The 27,521-nt window shown below is 41.4% G+C and overlaps 1 long non-coding RNA gene across 1 annotated transcript in view; it reads left to right on the forward strand.

Annotated features, from left to right (window-relative positions):
• Positions 1–27,245, forward strand: part of LOC141052781 (uncharacterized) — a 154,506-nt gene extending 127,261 nt beyond the window's left edge. The window contains exon 2 of the long non-coding RNA XR_012220889.1: positions 25,222–27,245. This is a non-coding gene — a long non-coding RNA (uncharacterized lncRNA). The remainder of the gene's footprint in view (positions 1–25,221) is intronic.
• The last annotated feature ends 276 nt before the right edge of the window (positions 27,246–27,521 follow it).

Here is a 27,521-nt window from a genome sequence, read left to right on the forward strand (position 1 = left end):
ATGACAAACATGCAAAAGAATTTGAAATACTATATATACGCGAGTATAAGCAAATCTGAGTATAAGCCGAGGCACCGAATTTTGCCACGAAAAACTGGGAAAACATATTGACTCAAGTATAAGCTGGGTATGCATTGTTCCCTCATCCCTATTCTGGTATGTGTGGCTCCTCATCCCTATTCTTGTATGCATGGCTCCTCATCCCTGTCCTGGTATGCATGGCTCCTTATCCCCATCTATGTTTCCATGGTTCGTCATCCCTGTCCTTGTCTGCATGGCTCCTTATCACTGTCCTGGTATGCATGGCTCCTCATTACTATCCTTATATGCATGCTAACTCATCCCTATCCTTATATGCATGGCCCCAATGAGAAAAACATTAGAAAAACCCTCCTACATACCTTCCTTGCGCACCCTCGCAGCATCTTGTTCTGGCTTCCAGTAGCTCCTTTGGTTGGAGCTGCCGAGCGATCACGTGTCCCCGCTCATTAAGGTAATAAATATTGACCTCTCTCCACTCAGCCGAGACATGTGATCGGCAGGCCGCAGGAGCTGCTGGCATTGGGACAAGATGCTGTGAGGGTGCGCAGGAAAGGTAAGTAGGAGTTTTTTTTACAGCTGCTGAAAGCCGGCGGCTGTGGCTGTAACTGTGTGCATGCTATAAGAGAAATAAATATTAATTGCCAGTGCAGTGAATATTTGTTTCTCTTTAGCAGCGGGCACACTTACAGCCGCAGCCACCAGTTCCTGCCTTCTGTGACCCGCCGCTCCCCCTCCTCCAGCGGCTTCTGGGACAATGACTCGTGAATAAGCTAAGGGGGCGTTTTCAGTACAGAAAAAGCCCAAAAAGCAGTCTGTGACAAATACAATCTGCTACAATGCTTTAAATTGTGATGGCTGCTTTTGGGAGATCCTTGTGAATCCAAATCATACATTGTTTGAATTCAGTGGACTCTGTAGATTTCAGGAAATTTTATTTGAATTCAATTTGAGTTGAATTGATTCGATCATCTCTAATCAGAGAATACATAAAAAAGCATGAATGTGCACCTACCCATTGCACTGATATCAACATGGCTGCCATCTCATTTCTTTGGTTTTACTTTGTTTTTTTTTTGCACTTTGTACATATAGGGAAGTTGCTCCCCCTTTTTGGCCTGTGCATTTTATCTGTATAGCTTTCCACAGACATCTTTTGAAACAGTCAGGTCTGGGTCCTGCTCTGCCCCCATCTATTTTGAGGCTTGCAGGCACAAAGCGAGATGAACTGCAAGAGTTTGAAACCATCCTGATTGAGTATGTAAGGAGGAAGACCGGGCTGCAGGTACCTCTCCTTTGGCGGGTCCGGAACGGTCAGGGTTGTCTCTCTTTTGTCTGGGGGAAAGAATAAGAGACCGGACAAATCTCTTTATCCGTATGCAGGGGGTGTGGTTAAGCCACAGTGTGCGTGGAAGCAGTCAGTTTTGGCGCGAACAGGCAGCAAGCAGCAAGCAAAGGAGGGTGCCCCGCCTCCTGAGCACCGGTGCTGCAAAAGGTTTTGTGTGCCAGCTCCCGCTGCCACTTGCGGGATCTCTGGGAAGAAAGGCGCTGTGCGCTCCAGTACTGTGAGCACAGCGGGTGGACAGAGTAGAGAAGGCTGGTACTGGAGAAATACTTGCGGCCCTCCTTGCCAGTGGACCTCAGCAGATGCCATCAGGACCTGAGAGACGCTGTGGCTCTCTACTTCAGCCACAGGAATTCATGGACTAGGAGCTCAGCGAAAGGTACCAGACAATGACTGCTACCACCAGAAGAAGGACCGCTGTGAGAAGGATTCACCTCTGGACATCATTTCAGCCGTCGCTGACACTTCAACTCCTTGTGGGATCATCTGCTGTGAAGGAGAAGCAAGAACATGATAAGTTATCTCTAAAAAGACTGTTTTCATTGTGCACTTATTGTTCTGCATATTTTCCCCTTAATAATTTCTCTCCCTGCAAGGAGTTAATCCATTGTTCAATTAAACTGTTTAACGTGTTAACTCTTGCTCTGCCTTCTGTCTGTCACTGCATTCTTCAACTTGCTTACACTTGGCGTAGTCGGCAGGATGCAGTCTACAGGTACAGAGGTGACAGACCAAGCGGTTGGGGGTGTCCCAAGGGCCATCTTACCATTGGGGGCCATGCTTAGTAACCTCCCAAATTTTACCAGGAGCAATTTAATGTTATGGGACTGGACAGAGCGGGTTAAGGGTATGTTGAGAATGCACCCCATGACTCCCATGATGCAAATGGAGATTGCGATTATGACCCTGGACGGAGAGGCTAGGTGCTCCATCATGTTTCGGCCCTCGCACGAGTGAGACACTTTCATCAAGGTCTTACAAATCCTACAAGAAATGCACGGGGACCCCATGGACCTTGGTGAATTGCGAATGCGCTTGTTTAGCCATGTCGAAAGGGAGGGGGAGTCTGTGACCCAATACATGAATGCGCTGCAGGAGATCCACGCTGCGATCGCTAACCGGGACCAAGGTGCCTGTTTCCAAGGGCTAGTAGTGATGGAAGAATTGCATTGTATGTATCAGATTGAGAAGTCCAGGACTACGCCCCACCATTCACAAGGAAATGGGGCTTGTGAGTGTTTCAACTGGACACTGATTCAGATGTTGAGAAAGTTGGAAGAAGACAGGAAAGTTCACTGGCCTGAATATGCAGCCGAATTAGTCTGGGTGTACAAAACCGGGTGCACAGCACAAATGGATACACGCCATACACCCTACTGTTCGGCCGAAAAGGGTGAGAGATTACTGAGTTGGAATTGGATCCAGAGGAGGACTACCCACGGACGGGGGTGTCCACCTGGGTCTGAGAACATCGACACCGTTTGCAGACTCTACATCGATTGGTACAGACCAAGTTTTGGGAGCTTGAACACCATGAGATGATGCCCCTGCGAGGGACAGCTCTCAAGACTGGAGACCAAGTACTGGTTTGAAACAAATGACCCTGAGGCAAGTTGGAGTACCGGTGGGAAAAAACTCTGTATCGGGTGAAACGCCAAATGGGATCTGACGGTCCTGTCTATGAGGTTCAACCTGAAGGAGAAGAAGATGCCCCCACTCAAGTAGTATGCTACGTCCTTGCTTGTCACGAGATCCTGACCAACTGGAGAAAGCGCCAAATGTTACTGAGGTGCCCCCTTTGGCAGCTTACGACTGTGAAGAAGAAGAATTCTCTGACCCGGACGGCCCACCACTCATCAATCCAGAAGAGGTACAGGAGCCTGAAACTCCCGAGATGACTGCTCCATTGAACTTGAACATGTGCTCATCCTCACCCACTCAACCTGACTCAACCACTCAACCTGCCTCAACTACTCAACCCAATTTACGACGCACAGAATGAACAACAGCCAGAATACCTCCCAACCGTTATGAACAAGACCAATTTATTTGGCAGCATATCATTTGAGAGATGGAGGAATGTCAACGCTTACTGCAAGAACTCTCACCCATGGAATGGCGAGCTAAAGGAGAGCGGGAGTGTAAGGAGGAAGACTGTTCTGTGGGTACCTCTTCTGTGCCGAGTCCAGAACTTTGGGAACTGTCCCCTCTGTTGTCCAGGGGAAAGAATAAGACACCAAACAAATCTCTTTATCTGGAAGCAAGGGGTGTGGTTAAGCTGCAGCACATGCGGAAGCAGTCAGTTTTTGGCGTGAACAGGCAGTAAGCGGCAAGCGAAGCAGGGTGCTCCATCTCCTGAGCACCTGAGCCACTTGCAGGATCTCTGGGAAGAAAGTCGCTGTGTGCTCCAGTACTGTGAGCACAGCGGGTGTACAGAGTAGAGGAGGGCAGGTACCGGAGAAATATTTGCGGCCATCCTTGCCAGTGGACCTCAGCAGGTGCAATCAGGACCTGAGAGGTGCTGTGGCTCTTGTTACTTCAGCCACAGCAATTCATGGACTAGGGGCTCAGCGGAAGGTAATGGACACCGACCGCTGCCACCAGAAGACGGACCGCCGTGTGAAGGATTCACCTCTGGATATCATTTCAGCTGTGGCTGACACTGCAACTCCCTGCGGGATCATCTGCTGTGGAGGAGTAGCAAGGACATGATAAGTTATCTCTAAAAAGACTGTTCTCATTCTGCACTTATTGTTCTGCATATTTTCCCCTTAATTATTTGTCTCCCTGCCAGGAGTTAATCCCTTGTTCAATTAAGGCTAGTTTCACATTAGCGTTTTTTTGCGCAGCGCATCGGGCGCATAAAAAACGCAAAGAAAAACGCAAAACAAACGCGCGTTTTTTTAACGTCATGCGCACGCTGATGTGTAAAAAAAACGCAGCGTTGTTTGCGTTTTACATGCGTTTTTTGCATGCGTTGGCGTTTTTTATGCGCATGCGTTTTTAAGTGTGACGTTTTTTCCATTGTCTAGAGAACATTCTAGACTTGTTTAACTCAAAAACGCATGCGCAAAAAAACGCAAGCGTGCGCAAGACCATGCGCACGCATGCGTTCCCATAGGCTCCAATGTGGTGTTTTTGCGCATTCCGTGCGCAAGCGTGCGCATGCGTTTTTTTGACGAGACAGGGCGGAACCAAAAATGCAACATGTTGCGTCTGGCGCGCCTGGCGCAAAAGACAAAAAAACGCATGCGCACGAAATCGCAAGTATGCGCAAGACCATGCGCACGTCATGTTAAGCATAGGTGCGCAGTGCGCATGCGCACGGGTGCGCACGATGCGCTGCGCACAAAAGCGCTAATGTGAAACCAGCCTAAACTGTTTAACTTGTTAACTCTTGCTCTGCCTTCTGTCTGTCACTACATTCTTCAATCTGCTTACATGTATACCTTGTCACCATGTAATTTCTTTTACATTCCTTTGATCAAAATAGTGACAACTAAGTACCATAGGTTTATGTACTTGTGCTATTACCAATTATTTATTTATTTACTTACTGCATTTACTAATTTATTTGCTAATTTTTGTTTTTATAATAGGTTTTGTCTGTTAATTGCCACATTGTGAATTTACACCTACTCATTGCACTTATTTCAGCATGTGTTAGAGCTCATTGCTTTAGTTTTTTTGTATTTGGAACATAAATATACCCCCATCTCTTATAATACAACCTTTGAGATAGCGAGAAAGATTAAAAATCTTGTCAATTTTTATTGCCAGTTAGGCACTATTGATTTAAAGCTTGGGGAATTTCTAATCAATCCCAGTTCTACAATACCAGTGTTTTACACTTTCCCAAAAATCCATAAGGATTTATCAAAACCACCTGGACGGCCTATAGTTGCCTCCACTAACTCAGTCCTGTCTCCGCTATCTATTACATTAGAGAAAATATTCACCCCGTACGTTCCTCTTATCAAATCTTATATAAAAGACACCTCGGATTTTTTACAGAGCATCAGATCAATTGGTCCTATCCCCACGGGTAGTAGACTGGTCACAGTTGATGTGAACAGCTTGTATACGAGCATTGTACACCAAGATGGTAGTGAGTCTATGGTCACATTTCTATCTAAGAGTACTAACTTTACTGGTAATCAGATCGAGTTCTGTAGGGACTTACTCACATTAATCCTGACAAATATTTTTTTTCTTTTCGAAGATCAGTTCTATATACAGAATAATGGAACGGCTATGGGTTCAAATGTGGCACCCCCTATGCCAATATATTTATGGCTCATTTTGAGGACTCTTTTGTGTACAATCATCTTCTATTTATATCACATGCATTGTATTGGAAATGTTATATTGATGACTTTTTTTGGTATGGACGGGGGTGAGGACACTCTTGTTTTTTTTAATGATTTAAATACAACTATTGCGGGTCTCACCTTCTCCCTTCACCATGATTGTCACTCTATTAATTTTCTTGATACTCTTGTGACAGTTAAACCAAATGGTTCAATTGAAACTGATTTGTATATCAAATCAACTGATAAGAATAGTTTACTTCACTTTGGGAGCAGTCATCCAAAACACATAAAATGGGTGTTACCAAGATCACAACATGTGAGGATAGATTTGATTGTTTCAAATCTCACTACTAGGGAACTTAGACATCAGGAAATGGAGGCACGGTTCCAGAGTAGAGGTTATCCGATACAGACACTTAAAAAATTTAGGAATCCGTCCCCCCGTAGGGATAATAAAAACAGAGTGGCTTTCGTGAGCACATTCCATCCTTTCAATAATTTAATAAATCAGTGTATCCTTAAACATTGGGATTTATTTAAAAATTCATATCTCACTATTCCAGAGTTTCTTTCTAAACCCATTATGTGTTACAAGAGACCAAATAATATTACATTTTTTTTAGTTAGGGCTGATGTTGGCTCTAATAAGAAAGAACATATTAAAAAAACACTAGCTACTTCCTGCAGGGGTACATTTCCCTTTATGGGGTGTTTACAGTGTTCTAACATTACAAAAGGGGATTTATTCACACATCCCCGCACGGGCTGTCGCTATTCAATTAATGGATATTTTACATGCGATTCCTCTTTTGTAGTGTATTTTATTAAGTGCCCATGCAGTCTCGGATATGTTGGGGAGACTACCCAACATATCCGCGACCACATCTCACGACACAAATCTACAATTAGGTGTGAGCTGACATTATTGCCCATTCCAGCCCACTTTGTGTCTTGTGGCCAATCTGTCACTCAATTCAAGTATCAAGTTATTGATCAAGTTTTAATGGCTAGGAGAGGAGGTGATAGGGTAAAAACATTAAAGGAACGTGAATCCTATTGGATCCACACTCTACAAACCCTAGCACCACTGGGGTTGAACAGAGAATATGATATTATTGGCTAGTTTAAAGGTGTAGGATAATCCTTCCTCCCTTTAAAAGGATCTCAATGTATGTTGTTAGGTTTTGTCACCCATAGCAGGATTTTTCCTTTATTTCTGTTTTCACAGCATTTTTATTATTGTTAGATATTGCCCAATGTAGACGTAACCTTATTCTTGGTATATTGCTAATGTGTGCTTTGGTACAGTGTATGATGTTACTTTGATTCTTTTTGTTATAAAAGAATAATCTGATCGATGGATTTTTTTAGTATTTTTTCCTTTTTTTCCTTTGAGGGTAATAACAAAAAGAAAACATTTTTCTCGGAGTGAATAGGGATTACACTTTTACTAATAATCTCTTTTACTCATCTTTTTTCTTTTCATTTACAAACTGATAACACCGGCGATAAATGAGTCTTTTCCTTCATGAATCGGTGACGGTGTCTGCACACCTTATCCACTTGAACACAGTCAGCAGCTTTAAATGGACTTTTGGACTTCCCAGCTATCTTCGGCTTCACGATGCTTTTGCACCTCACGTGTTTCCGTCAGCCTTCAGCGGCGCATGCGCAGTCGATTTTGATGCACGCTGACACTTACCCCGGAAGTGTCTTTCATTACTGGCATATAAGGAAGCCAGTATCTGCAGGGAATTTGCGGAGCACACCTCACCGGTCACTGGCCCTTGTCGGCATGTCTTTTGGACTGTGTTATTGGTGGTATGTGTAAATTGATATCTTTGCCCTTTCTGTGTATTTTTCTAAAGCGGTCTCTCAATCTTGAGCGTGTGGTGTTCTCTATCTCTCAGTATATAGACACTCATGTATGTATCTTTTCGGTAAAAGGTAACCCACATTCATCCTTGTGATATGAGCATATGATGGATTCCTGTCTTGACGTGTTAGGACCATAATTTATACATGTATCAGATTATTTTTTTGTTTTTTGCATGGCACTAAATCAGAGTTTTATATAAGATGGATATGATTTTTTTATGAGATGATTATCGTTCATCTCTGTGGTGGTAATCTGAGGTACTTTCTTTGTACTTAGGACCATGTGGTATTTCATTTCTTTTTTAGCAAATTTGCAAAAATTCCTACATTTCTGGCTTTTCCAGTGAAGATGGGGTGCAGAGTGTACATTAATGAGAAAAAATGACTTTTTTTTAAATTAACAAATGGATGCAATGAAACAGAGTGAGAAATTTAAAAGGGTCTGAATACTTTCTCTACCCACTGTAGATATGGAGATTGCTGCATCCCATATTTACTCAGCTCATGGGTGGGTAGCTAAAGGCTATTGGCACACCAGTAGTGACATGGGCAGACTTTCATAAGGGTATAGTTTGAAAGGATTGTTTACCTCTGAATTTAATTTCCAAAAAATGTACAGCATACTCTAAAATGATAGAAATAAAGTAATACCAATTACAGTTGTGGCCAAAAGTATTGACACCTCTGCAATTTTGTCAGATAATACTCAGTTTCTTCCTGAAAATGATTGCAATCACAAATTCTTTGGTATTATTATCTTCATTTAATTTGTCTTAAATGAAAAAACACAAATGAGAATGAAGCAAAAGCAAAACATTGATCATTTCACACAAAACTCCAAAAATGGGCCAGACAAAAGTATTGGCACCCTCAGCCTAATATTTGGTTGCACGACCTTTAGCCAAAATAACTGCGACCAACTGCTTCCAGTAACAATCAATGAGTTTCTTACAATGCTCTGCTGGAATTTTAGACCATTCTTCTATGGCAAACTGCTCCAGGTCCCTGATATTAGAAGGATGCCTTCTCCAAACTGCCATTTTTAGATCTCTCCACAGGTGTTCTATGTGATTCAGGTCTGGACTCATTGCTGGCCACCTTAGAAGTCTCCAGTGCTTTTTCTCAAACCATTTTCTAGTGCTTTTCGAAGTGTGTTTTGGGTCATTGTCCTGCTGGAAGACCCATGACCTCTGAGGGAGACCCAGCTTTCTCACACTGGGCCCTACATTATGCTGCAAAATTTGTTGGTAGTCTTCAGACTTCATAACGCCATGCACACGGTCAAGCGGTCCAGTGCCAGAGGCAGCAAAGCAACCCCAAAACAACAGGGAACCTCCGCCATGTTTGACTGTAGGGACCGTGTTTTTTTCTTTGATTGCCTCTTTTTCTCCTGTAAACTCTATGCTGATGCCTTTGCCCCAAAAGCTCTACTTTTGTCTCATCTGACCAGAGAACATTCTTCCAAAACGTTTTAGGCTTTTTCAGGTAAGTTTTGGCAAACTCCAGCCTGGCTTTTTTATGTCTCAGGGTAAGAAGTGGGATCTTCCTGGGTCTCCTACCATACAGTCCCTTTTCATTCAGATGCCGACGGATAGTATGGGTTGACACTGTTGTACCCTCGGACTGCAGGGCAGCTTGAACTTGTTTGGATGTTAGTCGAGGTTCTTTATCCAACATCCACACAATCTTGCGTTGAAATCTCTTGTCAATTTTTCTTTTCCGTCCACATCTAGGGAGGTTAGCCACAGTGCCATGGGCTTTAAACTTCTTGATGACACTGCGCACGGTAGACACAGGAACATTCAGGTCTTTGGAGATGGACTTGTAGCCTTGAGATTGCTCATGCTTCCTCACAATTTGGTTTCTCAAGTCCTCAGACAATTCTTTGGTCTTCTTTCTTTTCTCCATGCTCAATGTGGTACACACAAGGACACAGGACAGAGGTTGAGTCAACTTTAATCCATGTCAACTGGCTGCAAATGTGATTTAGTTATTGCCAACACCCGTTAGGTGCCAAGTTACAGGTGCTGTTAATTACACAAATTAGAGAAGCATCACATGATTTTTCGAACAGTGCCAATACTTTTGTCCACCGTCTTTTTTATGTTTGGTGTGGAATTATATCCAATTTGGCTTTAGGACAATTCTTTTTGTGTTTTTTCATTTAAGACAAATTAAATGAAGATAATAACAAAGAATTTGTGTTTGCAATAATTTTCAGGAAGAAACTGAGTATTATCTGACAAAATTGCAGGGGTGTCAATACTTTTGGCCACAACTGTAGTTAAAAATCCATCTAAATTCTCCTTTGAATTCTATCTTGGATCCCTGAATATTAGAATATAAAGTTAATAAAAAAATACCATCAGAAAAATTAACCCGTTCACACCCGAGTCTATTTTCACCTTCATGACCAGGCCAAATTTTACATTACTGACTAGTGTCACTTTATATGATACTAACTCTGGATTGCTTCAATGGATCCCACTGAATCTGGGGACATAAATGACATTTCCCACATGTCAACTTTACATCAGCACAGTTTGGAAGTAAAAAATGACCATTTAACTTTTTATCACAAAAATTTTACTTTTTACCCCAATTTTTTTATTTTTGCAAGAGTAACAGGAAATAATGGAACCCAAAATTTGTTGTGCAATTTCTCCTGAGCATGCCGATACCCCTTATGTGAAGGAAAACCACTGTTTTGGCACATGGCAGGGCTCAGAAGGGAATGAGCTTCATTTGACTTTTTGAATGTAAAATTTCCTGGATTAATTAGCGGACACCATGTTGAGTATGGAGAGCCCCTGATAAAGAAACCCACTATGAGTGACACCATTTTGGAAACTAGACCCCTTAGGGAACTTATCTAGATGTGTGGTGAGCACCTTTAACCCCCAGATGCTTCAAAGAAGTTTATAATGTTGAGCTGTGAAAATAAAAAAAATCGCGCTTTCCCCACAAAAATGTTTTTAATCACAAATTTTGCATTTTCACAAGAGGCATCCTGGATTGCAGCATTTTCTATAATCAATCAATCAAATCAATCAATCAATCAAATGTATTATCGCCAAGTACATATTACATATATACAAGGAATTCTTTGTGGCAAAGAGGCAACATAATATATAACAACAGATACAACAAGTAACATCTAACAAGACAGATACAGTATATAGTCTACACATGACGATTTAATTGTTGAACAGAGAGTGGATAGAAGCTGTTCATATGGCGGTTGGTGCTGCATTTGGGGACTCTGAAGCGACGTCCTGAAGGGAGTAGTTGGAATGAGGAGTGTCCCCGGGTGAGAGGGATCGGATGAAATTTTCAATGCATGGGATCGAATACTCTTATCATAAAGATCCTGGATTTTAGGCAGGGGGAACCTATAATTCTCTCTGCTGTTCTGAAAGTTTGCAGACTCTATGTACTGAGCCCCTAAGTGGTCCCCAAACTTTCTGACCTAGAGAGCCACATTCAGCTTTGAGAGATGGCCGCGAGCAACATCCAGCTCCGTCACCCCTCACAGTAGTGGCAACCAGAGCCGCCATTTTGGGTAAAATGATAAACAACGCTTTTCCACAAAAATCACCATGAAGCAGTTCAACAAGATCCAGAGATCCCCACAATACCCCATACAGTATACTCCCATCCAGCACTCCCAACACACTGTCACATCCAGCTTCAGGCACCACCTCTCACAGGTTGTATCAATGTCACGCGAGTCACGGTAGTAAATATATATACTACTTACTGTAAGTAAAGGGAGGTCAAACAATCCGAGGTCATGTCCAGAAAATGGCACAGTACGACAAAGGGAAGTCAGAGAAGAAGTCCAATACACGAGCTGAGGTCAGGAAAGCCAGAGAGACAAAATAGTTCACAGGCGAGTAGGCACAAGCAAAGTCAGGTCACAAGCAAAGGGTCTGAGTCCAGGAAGAGAATAAAGTCAAGCTGGGTCAGACACAGAGCTCAGAGGGATCATTGTTCCACAGGCAACAGCAAGTGTACGATTGACACTGGGGGGAGGAACAAGCATGCTTACCTAGAAGCATGATTAAAGAATATGAACTCAGATGATTGCAGCACAGACCCAGCACAGACATAGAGCCACGACAAAAAGTAACAAAAACACAGAAACGGAGTGGAAATCATGACAATCATCCTGTCTCCAGTGTACCATACTTAAATTAAATTTAAATCTTTAAGACCAGTGTATGTGCATCCAGATCTACTCTTCTGTGCAGGGCTACTCACAAAATTACCAATTTTGAGATGTTCTCCTCATACCTGTTTACTAGACCTGGAGCTAATGCACCAAGCTGGCAAACAGCCAGGAGCCACAATTCATGGGACGGCGAGCCACATGTGGCTCCCAAGCTACAGGTTGGGGACCCCTGCAGTAAGTGCTAGAAAAGCAGATTCCCCCTTTAAGTGACTCCATTTTGGAAATTATACCCCTATGGGAATTTATCTACAGGTGTCGTGACGATTTTGACTCCATGGGAGTTTTCCAGAAACAAGCAGCAGTGGATGTTGCTGAGTGAAAATTGCAAACTGCCGTTGTAGTGACCAGTATGTTGTAGTGACTAGTACATTGTAGTGCCTGTACATTGTGCCCAGCTCATGCAACTGTAAATTAGTCGGGCTCTCATCGCTACAGAAATCGTAAACATGTGAATGCTAAATGTGGATTAGACACACTGTGGGGCTCAGAAGGGAGGAGACATTTGGATTTGGGAGCACAAAATTTGCTGAATTTCTTTTGGCGGGTGATGGACATTTCATTTTTCCAGAGCCTTTGTGCTACCAGTAACAAGGAAACCCCTTATATTTCCATTAACAGATGACGGACTTGAGTGGGTACTTGCATTTTTGTGGATTGATTTGAAGCCTTAATTGTGAACAATTTACGTTACAATTTGGATCACATTTATCTGACACTCTACGCTGAGCTCTTATATCGAGGAGTCACTTGAAGATTTAAAGGGAAGCTCATTTCAGATGAAACCCATGAGGAAGTCATTCACTATAATGAGACAGCAGAGTTACTCTGGACCCCGTCTGGCCTCTGTTCAGCGGTGTTCTTTTTTCAGAGGTGCAGAAAACTGTGGCCAAAGGCACTTTTATGCACTCCTAATAAAAAGATGGAAACAGCCACATCATTGGCCAGACAGCCTTCACAGTGCCTCCATCTGCCTCATTATAGGGAATCTTCCACCACTGGTTCAGTCTGGATCATGTATTTCAGAGATTTAAACGGAAACCTTGGTAGAAGCGCTCAGCGTAGAGTGCAGGATAAATGTGAGCCGAGCCTTACTATGATCTTTGAGAGGCAGAATGAACAAATCAACAGCAGGTGAGTATTGATTTTATTTACGTTTTACGCCGTTCCACATGTGGTATAAGTGATTAGATAACTTTATTCTTCGGGCCAGTGCGATTACAGCAATGCCATATTTATGTTGGGTTTTTCTGTTTGGCTGCTGTCACACACTAAACAACACTTTTATTATTTTCAAAAACTAGTTTTTTGCATCATCTTATTTTGAGAGCTATAATTTTTCCTTTTTTCTTCTGACAAAGTCATGTGAGGACTTGTTTTTCATTAGACAAGTTGATGTTTTTATTGGTACTATTTTTGGGCTCATGACATTTTTTGATCACTTTCTCTTCTGATTTTTGGGAGGCAGAATAAACTAAAACCAACAATGCAGTAGTTGTTTTTTTATGGTATTCCGCGTGTGGTAAAATTGATAAGGCAGTTTTATTCTTCAGGGCAGTATGATTATAGCGATACCACATTTATATTTTTTTATGTTTTGGTGAAAGGTGTTCACTAAAGGGGTTAACTAATGGGACAGTATTATAGGTCTATAATAATTATTTATGGGTGCAATATACAGTCATATGTAAAAGTTTGGGCACCCCTATTAATGTTAACCTTTTTTCTTTATAACAATTTTGGTTTTTGCAACAGGTATTTCAGTTTCATATATCTAATAACTGATGGACTCAGTTATATTTCTGGATTCAAATGAGGTTTATTGTACTAACAGAAAATGTGCAATCTGCATTTAAACAAAATTTGACCGGTGCAAAAGTATGGGCACCCTTATCATTTTCTTGATTTGAACACTCCTAACTACTTTTTACTGACTTCCTGAAGCACTAAATTGGTTTTGTAACCTCATTGAGCTTTGAACTTCTTAGCCAGGTGTATCAAATCATGAGAAAAGGTATTTAAAGTGGCCACTTGCAAGTAGTTCTCCTATTTGATTCTCCTATGAAGAGTGGCATCATGGGCTCCTCAAAACAACTCTCAAATGATCTGAAAACAAAGATTATTCAACATAGCTTTTCAGGGGGAAGGATACAAAAAGTTGTCTCAGAGATTTAACCAGTCAGTTTCCACTGTGAGGAACATAGTAAGGAAATGGAAGAACACAGGTACAGTTCTTGTTAAGCCCAGAAGTGGCAGGCCAAGAAAAATATCAGAAAGGCAGAGAAGAAGAATGGTGAGAACAGTCAAGGACAATCCACAGACCACCTCCAAAGACCTGCAGCATCATCTTGCTGCAGATGGTGTTACTGTGCATCGGTCAACAATACAGCGCATGCATAACGCCTTTTTGTATGACCAAACAACTCAATCTTTGTTTCATCAGTTCACAGGACCTTCTTCCAAAATGTAACTGGCTTGTCCTAATGTGCTTTTGCATACCTCAGGCGACTCTGTTTGTGGCGTGCTTGCAGAAACGGCTTCTTTCGCATCACTCTCCCATACAGCTTCTCCTTGTGCAAAGTGCGCTGTATTGTTGACCGATGCACAGTGACACTATCTGCAGCAAGATGATGCTGCAGGTCTTTGGAGGTGGTCTGTGGATTGTCCTTGACTGTTCTCACCATTCTTCTTCTCTGCCTTTCTGATATTTTTCTTGGCCTGCCACTTCTGGGCTTCACAAGAACTGTACCTGTGTTCTTCCATTTCCTTACTATATTCCTCACAGTGGAAACTGACAGGTTAAATCTCTGAGACAACTTTTTGTATCCTTCCCCCTGAAAAGCTATGTTGAATAATCTTTGTTTTCAGATCATTTGAGAGTTGTTTTGAGGAGCCCATGATGCCACTCTTCATAGGAGAATCAAATAGGAGAACTACTTGCAAGTGGCCACCTTAAATACCTTTTCTCATGATTTGATACACCTGGCTATGAAGTTCAAAGCTCAATGAGGTTACAAAACCAATTCAGTGCTTCAGAAAGTCAGTAAAAAGTAGTTAGGAGTGTTCAAATCAAGAAAATGATAAGGGTGCCCATACTTTTGCACCGGTCAAATTTTGTTTAAATGCAGATTGCACATTTTCTGTTAGGACAATAAACCTCATTTGAATCCAGAAATATAACTGAGTCCATCAGTTATTAGATATATGAAACTGAAATACCTGTTGCAAAAACCAAAATTGTTATAAAGAAAAAAGGTTAACATTAATAGGGGTGCCCAAACTTTTACATATGACTGTATATATGTGTGTATGTGTGTGTGTATATATATATATATATATATATATTTATATATACACACACTTTTTTATGTTGTGCTTTTTAAAAACATTTTTACAACTTTTTTAAAAACTTTTTTGCTTATTCTCACTATGGGACTTTTGCTTTCTTCAGTATGATCAGTTATAAGGCCAACCCTGCAGAGACAAGTTAGTTAGATCATGCACTGAGCATGATTTAGCTAACTTTCTAGTGCCTGGTGACCCAGATGTCGTCATTGCAACATCAGGTCACCATGGCAGTGATCTTGAGCCCACGATAATGTCAGGGGGTACAGGGTCTCTGATCCAAGGGCAGAAGGGTTTTATTCCCTCTGCCTGCTTTCTAAATTCTGCGATCTCACTGTTCACAGCATTTAGGGGGTTAAAGTGCTGGGAGCGATACGGGCACCACTCCTGGCACTGAGAGCCTGGTGTCAGTTCTCTGTATCAGCTGACACCCATTGGCGATCATAGGCGTACAGGCCCCTGTGCACAGGCGATCGCTGTGATGTACTTCCCGATCATGATGTACTTGTACTACAAATGTTGGGAAGGGGTTAAAGAAAATCATTTTTACAATAACCAGATTTTAAATATTTCACTGACTATACAGACATGCCATCATAAATGCCTAAACATTAATAACAGAGCACTGTAACAGCAACTGACATCACTTGTATAAAGCAAACTTGAAATTATTGTTGCCCTTTTGGCCTCCATTTACATCATTATGCACTCATCTTTCTACATGTTTCTCATCTCTCTGCATGTTTAGTTCTATCATCATTCTGATCTGTCATGCGTCTATGAAAATAGTATTTCTCTTGTTCATGTCATCGCTGGTATCAAGATTCTGTGTTGACTTTTTAAAAGTGACCTGCTGTCTCTTGACTTTACATGTTAAAACAGAATGTGAAACATTAGATTTTGGGGAAATAAGTACAAATGCAATTTTACATGTTGGCTCTAAAGACCATAATCCGACTGGCGGCACTAAATGCCCCGCAGATCAATTACTTGTTTGCTGATTGGCGGTCATTTAATTGCCTTTTTACATAAGAGGACGGCTCTTCAGATAGCAAATGAACGATCAGTAATTGATCATTCAGTGTTCATAGGCTGCCATATTTCACAGCAATGTGAGTCTTCTTTATACAGGACGATGAGGCACAATGAGCAGCAGAAAAGATCATTTCACCCGACAAACAAGGGCACTTTTTAGTCTGGCCAATACATACATTTTTTTAAGGCATCTGTGATTTTTTCGATGTTAAAGAAACGTATGCTGATAATTTTGATGGTAATTATTATCATTTTACAATTTACAGTAAATGCAAATAATGTCTACATATCAGTATTATGGCCTGTAGATATGTATCACTTATAATGATGATGCTAATGGTTTTTCAATGTGTCCGTAAACATTTTGGTCTGTCTGATTTTTTTTTATAAGCTGTCCAGAAAAAAATAAAAGTCATAGAATCATAGAATCATAGAATCGTAGAGTTGGAAGGGACCTCCTGGGCCATCTGGTCCAACCCCCTGCTGAAAGCAGGATTCGCTAAATCATCCCCGTCATCCCAGTTGGCAACTCTGATCAGCAATGCTAGGATGTGTTCCCACCATAAATATGACGCATCGTTCACACTTTCAGTATTTGCTCAGTATTTTACATCAGTATTTGCAAGCCAAAGCCAGGAGTGGATGAAAAATGCAGAAGTGGTGACTAGTGATGAGCGAGTATAATCGCTGCTCGAGTGTCCGCCGAGTATTTTAGCGTGCTCAGAGATTTAGGTTTTGTCAACACAGCTGCATGATTTGTGGCTGCTAGACAGCCTGAATACAGTACATGTGGGGATTGCCTGTTTGTTAGTGAATTCCCACATGTATTCAGGCTGTCAAGCAGTCGCAAATCATGCAGCTATGGTGACAGAAACTAAATCTCTGAGCACACCAAAACACTCGGAGGACACCCGAGCTGCTCTGGAAAACCAAAGCAAAGAGTATACTTGTTCATCACTAGTGGTGACGTGTTTCCATTATACTTTTAATCTGATTATTCCACTCCTGGTTTTGGCTTACAAATACTGAGGTAAAATACTGACCTAATACTGAACATGTGAACGGGGCCTAAGCAGTAAATTTTCTAGAATGAAAAGCTGCACCATATTATATTGTAAGTAGAATCATTGTGCATGATATTTTCCAAACTCTCTTCTAAATGCTGTGGTGGAAATCTACTGATTGACTCTGCATATATGAATTGCTCAATTAATGCTGTAAATTTTCTTGCTTGGCAACCCAAAGTGTGATTTGTGTGGTAAAATTGTATCTGTCATACTAACACCATAATGACACGAGCATTAATTCTCTTATGCAAGAGAATTGGGTCAATTATGCTAATGACAATCAGAGTTTGATCCGAGCGTCAGCTTTCCTTGATCCGATTCTCGCATGACATGATTGCATCACGGGTGCGGAAAAGAGGGAAAACATAATTTCTCCTTCTCCTCTGTCTGTGTCCACGTAATTCGTACTGCACTTATCGGACATAGACGTAAACGCGTGCGTGCCATTCAATTTGTGGAGCCACTTGCGGCATTCTTCGATTTCTTTCTCATACCAAATCGTCATGAGAAAAAAAATCCCTGATTCGCACTGCCCCATAGAATAACATTGGGCTATCTGATATAACCGACTGAGCTATACGTTCGTGTTAGTGAGCCCTAAAAAACCTGCTGTTTTTTTCTCATTACAGAGGAATTTGTTACAGATTTTCCACTGCAGAAATTTCACAATGCATAAATGTCCAGAAACTAACCTGCATTCTTCTGTCTCAATATAATGTTGATATACACTCACTGGCCACTTTATTAGGTACACCATGCTAGTAACGGGTTGGACCCCCTTTTGCCTTCAGAACTGCCTCAATTCTTCGTGGCAGAGATTCAACAAGGTGCTGGAAGCATTCCTCAGAGATTTTGGACCATATTGACATGATGGCATCACACAGTTGGCGCAGATTTGTCGGCTGCACATCCCTGATGCGAATCTCCCGTTCCACCACATCCCAAAGATGCTCTATTGGATTGAGATCTGGTGACTGAGGAGGCCATTTGAGTACAGTGAACTCATTGTCATGTTCAAGAAACCAATCTGAGATGATTCGAGCTTTATGACATGGCGCATTATCCTGCTGAAAGTAGCCATCAGATGTTGGGTACATTGTGGTCATAAAGGGATGGACATGGTCAGCAACAATACTCAGGTAGGCTGTGGCGTTGCAACGATGCTCAATTGGTACCAAGGGGCCCAAAGAGTGCCAAGAAAAAATTCCCCACACCATGACACCACCACCACCAGCCTGAACCGTTGATACAAGGCTGGATGGATCCATGCTTTCATGTTGTTTACGCCAAATTCTGACCCTACCATCCGAATGTCGCAGCAGAAATCGAGACTCATCAGACCAGGCAACGTTTTTCCAATCTTCTACTGTCCAATTTCGATGAGCTTGTGCAAATTGTAGCCTCAGTTTCCTGTTCTTAGCTGAGAGGAGTGGTACCCAGTGTGGTCTTCTGCTGCTGTAGCCCATCTGCCTCAAAGTTCGACGCACTGTGCGTTCAGAGATGCTCTTCTGCCTACCTTGGTTGTAACGGGTGGCAATTTGAGTCACTGTTGCCTTTCTATCAGCTCGAACCAGTCTGCCCATTCTCCTCTGACCTCTGGCATCAACATGGCATTTCCGGCCACAGAACTGCCGCTCACTGGATTTTTTTTCTTTTTCGGACCATTCTCTGTAAACCCTAGAGATGGTTGTGCGTGAAAATCCCAGTAGATCAGCAGTTTCTAAAATACTCAGACCAGCCCTTCTGGCACCAACAATCATGCCACGTTCAAAGGCACTCAAATCACCTTTCTTCCCCATACTGATGCTCGGTTTGAACTGCAGGAGATTGTCTTGACCATGTCTACATGCCTAAATGCACTGAGTTGCCGCCATGTGATTGGCTGATTAGAAATTAAGTCTTAACACACAGTTGGACAGGTGTACCTAATAAAGTGGCCAGTGAGTGTACAACAATGAGTAATAAAAACACACAAATCATGATCTCTCCTATTCTAAAACAGACCTAACTTATGACTTAGTCACCACTGTTTTCAACTGAATATATTTTCTAGTTTTTACCTAGGTTTTTATAAATCTTTTTATGTAATATTTCTCCTTTTTTAAATTAAGGGTAAATTCTCATGATGATCTTTTGATGCTGCAAAAAATGCAGCGTCTTACAGTTCCAACAAAGAGGATAGGATTTATCGAAATCTCATGCCCACTGTAGTTTTTTTTCACTGCGCAAACTAATCTTCGGTATGTTTTGGAAATCCACATCAATTTCTTTTCTGCAGGTACGTTGAATTTTATGTGCAGATTTCCACATAAAATTGCATCAAATGCAATCAGATGCAGCAAATCCACAGGTAAAGAACGCATATGCATATTTAGTGCTTTTCCACTGCGGATACGTACTAAAAATTCATGTAAACAACATATGACTGTTAAAGCTTTGTCAAAGTTAAATACCAGTAAGTATCAAAAACAAAGCAACTAGACTTAAAACACTGCATATGAAAAAGAGACCAAAAAAATGCTGCATCAAAAACGTGCTAAAAATGCATGTAAGATTGAAATAAAAATACAATGAAAAAAATGCAAAACCTAATTTAGCTTATAGATACAGACATGCTGCACCTTGAAAAACTTACCCAATATTCACTGTAGAAACTTAGTATTAAGGCCCCGTCACACTAAGCGACTTACCAGCGATCCCGACACCAATATCAAGGTGTCAGGATCGCTAGTAAGTCGCTATGTGATCGCTGGTGAGCTGTCACACAGACAGCTTCACCAGCGATCAGCACAGCGCTGCCGAGCGTGCGGCATCGCTGGCCATCCCTGTAAAAAATAGAATCCAAATAAAAAATATAGTTATTCTCACCTACCGACATCCCGTTCAGCCATCCTGCCTCTCTCCACGCTCCGGTCCCAGTGATCCTTTGCGAGAATGACCGCGAGATGTCACGGTCTCGAGGGATAACAAAGTCTCGCGGTCAATCGTGCAAAGGATCACTGGAACCGGAGCGTGGAGAGAGGCAGGATGGCTGAACGGGACGTCGGAAGGTGAGAATAACTATATTTTTTATTTTTTTAATTATTTTTTACACCTGATCGCTGGTCTCCCGCCTGTCACACACAGCGATGCGTGCTGGCCAGCGGGAGACCAGCGACCAAAGAAATGTCCAGAGATTTCTTCCAGCGATCAGCAATACCGGCAGGGGGGCCGCTCGCTGATCGCTGTCACACACAGCGATCTCGCTGGTGAGATCGCTGTTACGTCACAAAAGTTGTGACTCAGCAGCGATCTCGCTACCGAGATCACTTAGTGTGACGGGGCCTTTAGTGTATGCTGTCACTTAGATTTCCTGCTAGTTTTCCTTTAGTACAGCTAAAGTGGCATGTAAAGTTTGGGCATCCCTTGTCAAAATTACTCTTATTATAAACAGTAAAGCAAGTTGAAGATAAAATGATCCCTAAAAGGGCTAAACATCTCCTTTGAATTTCAAGCAAAAAAAAATTGTAATTTTTACATTTTAAAAATTACAAAAAGGAAAATGGGCCAAAGTTTGACGTTTGGGCACCCTTAGAGATTTGGGTGTTCAGATAACGTTGATCAGGGTTTTAGACCTTAATTAGCCTGTTAGGGTTATGGCTTGTTCACTATCATTGTTAGGAAAGGCCAGGTAATGCAAACTTCTCAGCTTTATAAAAACTTAGTCTTCTCTAACCATGTGTCAAAAACAACAGCCATGGGTTCTTCTAAGCAGCTGCCTAGAACTCTGAAAATGAGAATGATGGAGGCCCCCATTGCTATAAGAAGATAAAAAAGCATTTTCAAGTTGCCCTTTCCTCAGCTCAAAATGTAATTAAGAAATAACAGTTAATGGGAACAGTGGAGGTCAAGAAAAGGTCCGAAAGGCCAAGCAAAATTTTAGTGAGAGCTGCTTGTAGGATTGCTAGATCGGTAAATCAGAACCCTCGTTTGAGTGCAAAAGATTTTCAGAAAGATTTAGCAGACTTTGGACTTGTGTTACGTTGTTCTACTGTTCAAAGACATCTGCACAAATGTGGCCTTTGTGGAAGAGTCATCAGAAGAAAACCTATCCTGCGTACTCACCATAAAATTCAGCTTCAGATATACGCAAAAAACATCTAAACTAGCTTGATGCATTTCATAAATATGTTCTGTGGATCAATAATGTTAAAATAGAACTCTTTGGCCACAATGATCAAAAGTATGTGTGGAGAAAAAAGGGAGCAGAATTTCAGGAAAAGAATATCTCACCAATCATAGAGCTTGGCCGTGCATCAATCGTGCATTCAAGTTGAGTTGCAGCCAATGGGATGGGTAACATTTCACAGGTAGAGGGAAGAATGGATTCAATGAAATTTCAACACATTCTTGATGCAAACATAACACCTTCTGTATTAAAATTGAAGTTGAAAAGAGGATTGCGTCTATAAATGGCACAAGCTGAAGTTTTTACAATGGCCCTCACAGTCCCCTGATCTGAACATCATTTTAAATCTGTGGCTAGACCTCAAAATAGCAGTGCATGCATGATGACCCAGGAATCTCACAGAACTGGATGACTTTTCCAAGGAAGAATGGATGAAAATCCCTCATACAAATATTGAAAGACTCTATGCTGGAAACAAAAAGCATTTACAAGCTGTGATACTTGTAAATGGAGGTCCTACTAGGTATTAACCATGCAGGTGCCAAAACTTTTGCATCAACCCATTTTTCTTTTTGTGATTTTTAAAATTTAAAAGATGAATATATATCTATATAGTCTAAAATACAGAGGAAATGTGTCATCTTTAACTTTAGTCCTCTTTAGACATCATTTCATCTTCAACTTGCTTAACTGTTCACAATAACAGTAATAAAAGTTATTTGGTTTTGCTGTGGATTTTGTTGCTTATCTGCACTCAGCTGATTTTACCCTTCGACATACAGAGGTTTAAATACCCGATGAATTTCACACACAAAAAAGTTATGTATTTTGGATTTTCAGACTCCCCTACACCAAAATCCTCAATGTGTAGATGAGATTTGTTAACATTTCATCTACTTAGCTGCTCCTGTATCCACCTTAAAAATACACAGCAAATACACATTGTGTGAAAATACCCTCTCAAATCTCCTTTAGTGTTCGCTCACACTTGCGCATAAATCGGCAGAGTGCAATCTGATAAAAAAAATCAGATTGCACTTGGACCATTATTGTTCAATGAGGCAGTGCAGATCTGCGTATTTGTCAGCTGTATTCATCATGAGAGAAAAATCGCATGCCATGCGGACCATCAGTATGACATCCGATTTTCAAGAATACAGTACAATTCTGTAGCACAGGAAATTGAGAAGTGTCCTGGAAAAGATGAATAGCTTCTGAGTGAAAAAATGGATTGTATATGGACAGCACATGGACAACACATGGATGAAAAGTGAGAAAAAAAGTCCCACTCTTCTGGATGAGAATGGATCAACTTTATATGCCAGTGTGAGCGAACCCTTAAATAGATTGTCATCAGAGACACAACTCTTTTCTATATTGAAGCTGTTGCAGATGGGGCACTCAGCACCCAGGTAATACAACTGGCCTGTCATTTCCCTAGCAAATGCATGGCAAATGTACAGAGTGTTCCATTTATATGTATCCATATAAATGGCCCACCCAAAAAAGTTTGTCTCATCACTGAACATAATGTTCTGTGTAAACTGAGGGTCCTGTTCCAATTTTTGCAAATTCAGCACGCCGATCTGGGTTACCAACCATTCCCATTTTATTTAGGTGTAACCATATAAATGGCCCACCCTGTAGTATTATTAAAACAAATAATATGAGGAGCTGTTTATTACGGTTCATAGAAAGGAATCCTAAAATGGGGAACCCCATAATTGGAAAATAGCAAAGCAAAATGTGTGTGTTCTCGTCTTAGTTGTCTGCCGCCAAATTGTATATTGGAGGTTTACGGCCGGAGAAATCACCGAACATAAACAGTGAGTCGTGTCTCATATGAATTCTGGTTTATTGGTTGAATTGTGCAACATTTTATAGGGAAAAATAAGGGGTTTTACCACACATTACCTCATTGCCTTATCTCATAATTATTGCTAGTCATTGCTGACATCTGTCGCCCACATGTCATTATCTATATTACGCTAATGGTTAGTCAATTGGGTCAAGCTGACATCTGTCTTGCACATAATCTTCAAAGTCAATCGATATGTTGGCTATCTTTTATCATCCTGTTTTTATCCTAAGTATTACTTCTTTCTTGATTAGCTAAGTGGATCACACCATCATATCAGAGTCCACTTGGGTGTTGTATAACTTGCTGACAGGTATGACTAAAGGGTGTTTTACACATAGCGATATCGCTAACAATATCGCTACAACTTCACTGATTTTGTGACGCAGCAGAGATATTGCTAGAGATATCGCTATGTGTGATACTTACCTCCGACCGGCTCCCCCGCTGCTCATCGATGATCGCGCGAGATCGGGTTGCTCCATTTCTCGTCGTCTGCTTCCTGCTGGGCTTCCTGCTGTGTGAGACGAGCGACGCTGGATGCGGGCGGGAGGACGTCTGGATCGCTGTGTGTGAAAGGTGAGTATCGTGCGCTGCATCGCTGCTGCATTGCTGTGAGATCTTCCTGTGTGGAAGCTCACTAGCGATCATTTAGCGATGCACCAGCAATCCTGACGGGGTCGTATCGCTGGTCGGATCGCTGGTGCATCGCTAAATGTAAAAGGGCCTTTAGAGCACGCACACACATTAATTAGTAAATGTATTTATATATATATATATATATATATTCCATTTTGTCTGGAAGCATCTGTTTTGGATATCTTCAAAATGAAATACATATCCTCAACACTTAGTTTCAGACTCATACTTCCTGTCCTTTCAGCAGGAAATATGCAAGTTTTCTAATTATCAGAGGCAGGATTACAATGACAGGTTAAGGGTATGTAAACGCAACATTTTTTTCAGGTGGATTCTGCTGGCGGCGAAGCTATCAGAAATAAAAAAATACCAGTGAAAAAAAAGATAGCTGGCTTTTTACTGAAGCGTTTTCGCCTTGTAAAACCATGGCGACTTGGTCGATGGAATTAAGACATAGTGCCCACATACCTTAACAAACCTCATAACACAAGATCCAACAATTACAATAGGAAATGACACAGTTCCCCCTGCTCCTCCTCTTTTCACAATAACCTTTAAAAGGTTCAATAGACACTTTAATACAAAATATATGGTTGGGATATTACCATTATGGCTATGTACATGTGTTGTTTCCAGAAACAATAGAAAGTGAAAAGTCTTTAAAAGCCACAGGGGCTGGTGTGATCATTACAAGCTTTCTATTTTTTATTTTTAATATAAATTGTGATGTGGGAAAAAAAACATTGCCAAAAAAACCCAATCCAATTATTTAACACAATTATATGATTTAAACAGTAGGTCATTTTCAGTTGATAGCATCCCTTTAGTTATTAGATTAGCTCTAACCCATTGCCTCACCAACTGTAAATGTATTTCCAACCCTAGTGCACAACTGTAGGTACAGTTCTGTCCCTTTTTGTCAGCCCTGTCTCCTCTCCATTTGTTAATCCAGCACTGCTTCCATTTCATTACTTGTAATTTCCTCTTTGAAAACTGCAATCGTTACTCCATGCATACACTTCAGTAACAGCCGGCAGGGTTGACAACTTGATTTTTATTTTTCTCTGGACAACTTATAAAAAAAAATAATGGACAGACAATGTTTTATGGACACATTGTGAAACTGTAATAAATTATTCTGATCACAAGTGATGCATGTCTACAGCTCTTAAATCTGATGTTTAGACATATCAGCAGCATTCATTGTCAACTGCAAAATGATGATAATTACAGTCAAAATAATTTATATAATTTTAGTCAACTTTAAAAAAATTATTAGCATCTTAATTTTTTTTTTTTACAGATGGAGCTCATCGACCATGGGCATCGGATGTGTCGAACTTGGACACCAAAGTTTCAGCTTCCTGAAGGGCCACTCTCCATCCGGCTTTGGCACAAGGGCAATGGGGCTTAACCAGTTGCTCTTTGACTCCTCGATGACGCCCAGACTCAACATTCTCCTCACCTCCTTGAATATCACCTGGTGGCGGGCTTCAGGAATCTGATACTGCTTTTGGTTCATCCTCACATACGGTTCTGTCAGGATTTTATGCTCCACAGCCTGCGTACAACCTGGCAACTCTGAAAACAGGTCCTGGATCTGCTGAAGCAGCTCTCGGCACTGTTGCTTCAAGGTTGCTGACAATGTCTCTGCCACTGCGACATCCTCGAGAATGCTTCAGGATTGGCCCCTAGGCACATTGCTTCCACTGGTCCCCTATTTCATCATAGTTTAAGCAGGTTAATGTGGTACACCTGGTACGGCTTTCTTCTCCCTGGTTGGTGGACCTTGTAGTTGACGTCATTCAATTTATCGACCATCTTGTATGGTACTTGCCACTTGGCCACAAATTTACTTTCCACTGTGGGGATCAAGACCAACAGTTTGTCTCCAGGGCTAAAGAGTGTCTGTCTTGCCAACCAATTGTAGGCCCTTGCCTGGGACAAAAATTGGGCTTGGAGGGGGCTCTCACTCACAATTGGCATTACCCTCACGATCCTTTCCTGCATCTGGGCCACATGTTTGATAATCTTTTGGTTGGGTGTTACCTCCACATCCAGGTCTCCTTTGCAATGTCCAGAGGTCTCTGAGAGTGCTGTCTGTATAGCAGCTTGAATGGTGAGGACCCTGTAGAGGCCTATGGGACTTCTGTAATGGAGAACAGTAGGTAATCCCAGTCTCAGACATTCTTCTCCATGACCTCCTTCAGCATAGATTTCAAGATCTTGTTGAACTTCTCCACCAGACTGTCTATCTGTGAATGGTACACTGACTTCCAGAGTTGAGTAATCTGGAGAGCCTTACACAACTCCCTCATCATTCTGGACATAAAAGGAGTACCTTGGTCTGTCAGGATCTCCTTCGGCAGGCCCATCTGGGACAAAATATGGACTAGCTCTTGCACTATACTCTTGGCTGAGGAGTTTCTCAGAGGTATCACCAGAATGTATTGGTTACCCCTGGCAGACTTAACTGAGGACCCAACAAGGTCCAATATGGGACTGCGAAGTGGGATACAGGAGCAGTTAGCTGACTGGTAGAGCAGGATCAACAGAAATTAACAATGTCCTGGTGACACCCAGGTCAGTAGAACCTCAGAAGGACCTGCTCTTGAGTTTGTTCTACTTCAAGATGCCCACCCAAGACCTGAGAATAGGTCAGATCTAATACCCTATGCCTATATGGACCTGGCACCAACAACTTCCCTATCACTTCCCCTCTTGATTTAGTGACTCAATAAAGCAGCTACTCATTTAGAGTAAAATATGGAAACCTAGTGTCGGCTCCCAGCTCTTGAGTAACCCCATTTATCACAGTCACATTATCAAATGCCCCTTTTCAGGTAAGATCTTGTAATTGGGTGGTCCAAAAATTCCCCCCAGAAATCCCCAAATTGGGAATCTCATCCTCATGGGTCAGTGTCTCGTCCTTGTCACCAGCAAGGAAGAGAAACATTTTTCCACCACAAGGAGGAAAACAGTAACAATGTGGTGGGATGACAAGAATCTGCATAACTAATCATATGATAAAAAGTTGCAAGTCAAATTTATGTGTGAGATAACCAGCATGATTGTTTATAAAATGATTGTAGTCTCACGTTAGAAGCAGTAGTGCATGGTGAGATATGAAGCAGGAAAGTCAAAACTTCAAAATATTGTTACCTTTTTGTTCCTACCTTTTGTTTTGTTACCTTTTGTTTGTAGTAGAGTTAATGTCTGCCTGTAGTAATGAGGTGGGGCGGCATGTTATGTAAAAGAGAATAATACAAATATAAGTATAAAAAATCTATAATACTGATAAAATAAAAAATATAAATTAAAACAATATTTTTCTTTTGATTTTTTATACGTTATCAATATGCAAAAAATGTATTAAAAACGACTTTTTGTGTTAAGAAAACAAGCACTGTGAAACTAATTCCGGAGGTCCAAGAAATTGAAAAATTAGGATGTTAAATTCCAATGTGAGAAAAGTCATTAAAAAGTGCTGGTTATTTAGGACAAAAAAGACTAGCCATTGAGGGGTTAATGCTCCATGACTTTTATTTATTTATTTATGGAATATTTGTGGTTCTGTGAACTCCTGAACTATAGGTGTGTCTA

Source organism: Dendrobates tinctorius, unplaced genomic scaffold (genome assembly GCF_039654945.1).
Source record: "Dendrobates tinctorius isolate UK_male_01 unplaced genomic scaffold, ASM3965494v1 ptg000162l, whole genome shotgun sequence".
NCBI lineage: Eukaryota > Metazoa > Chordata > Amphibia > Anura > Dendrobatidae > Dendrobates > Dendrobates tinctorius.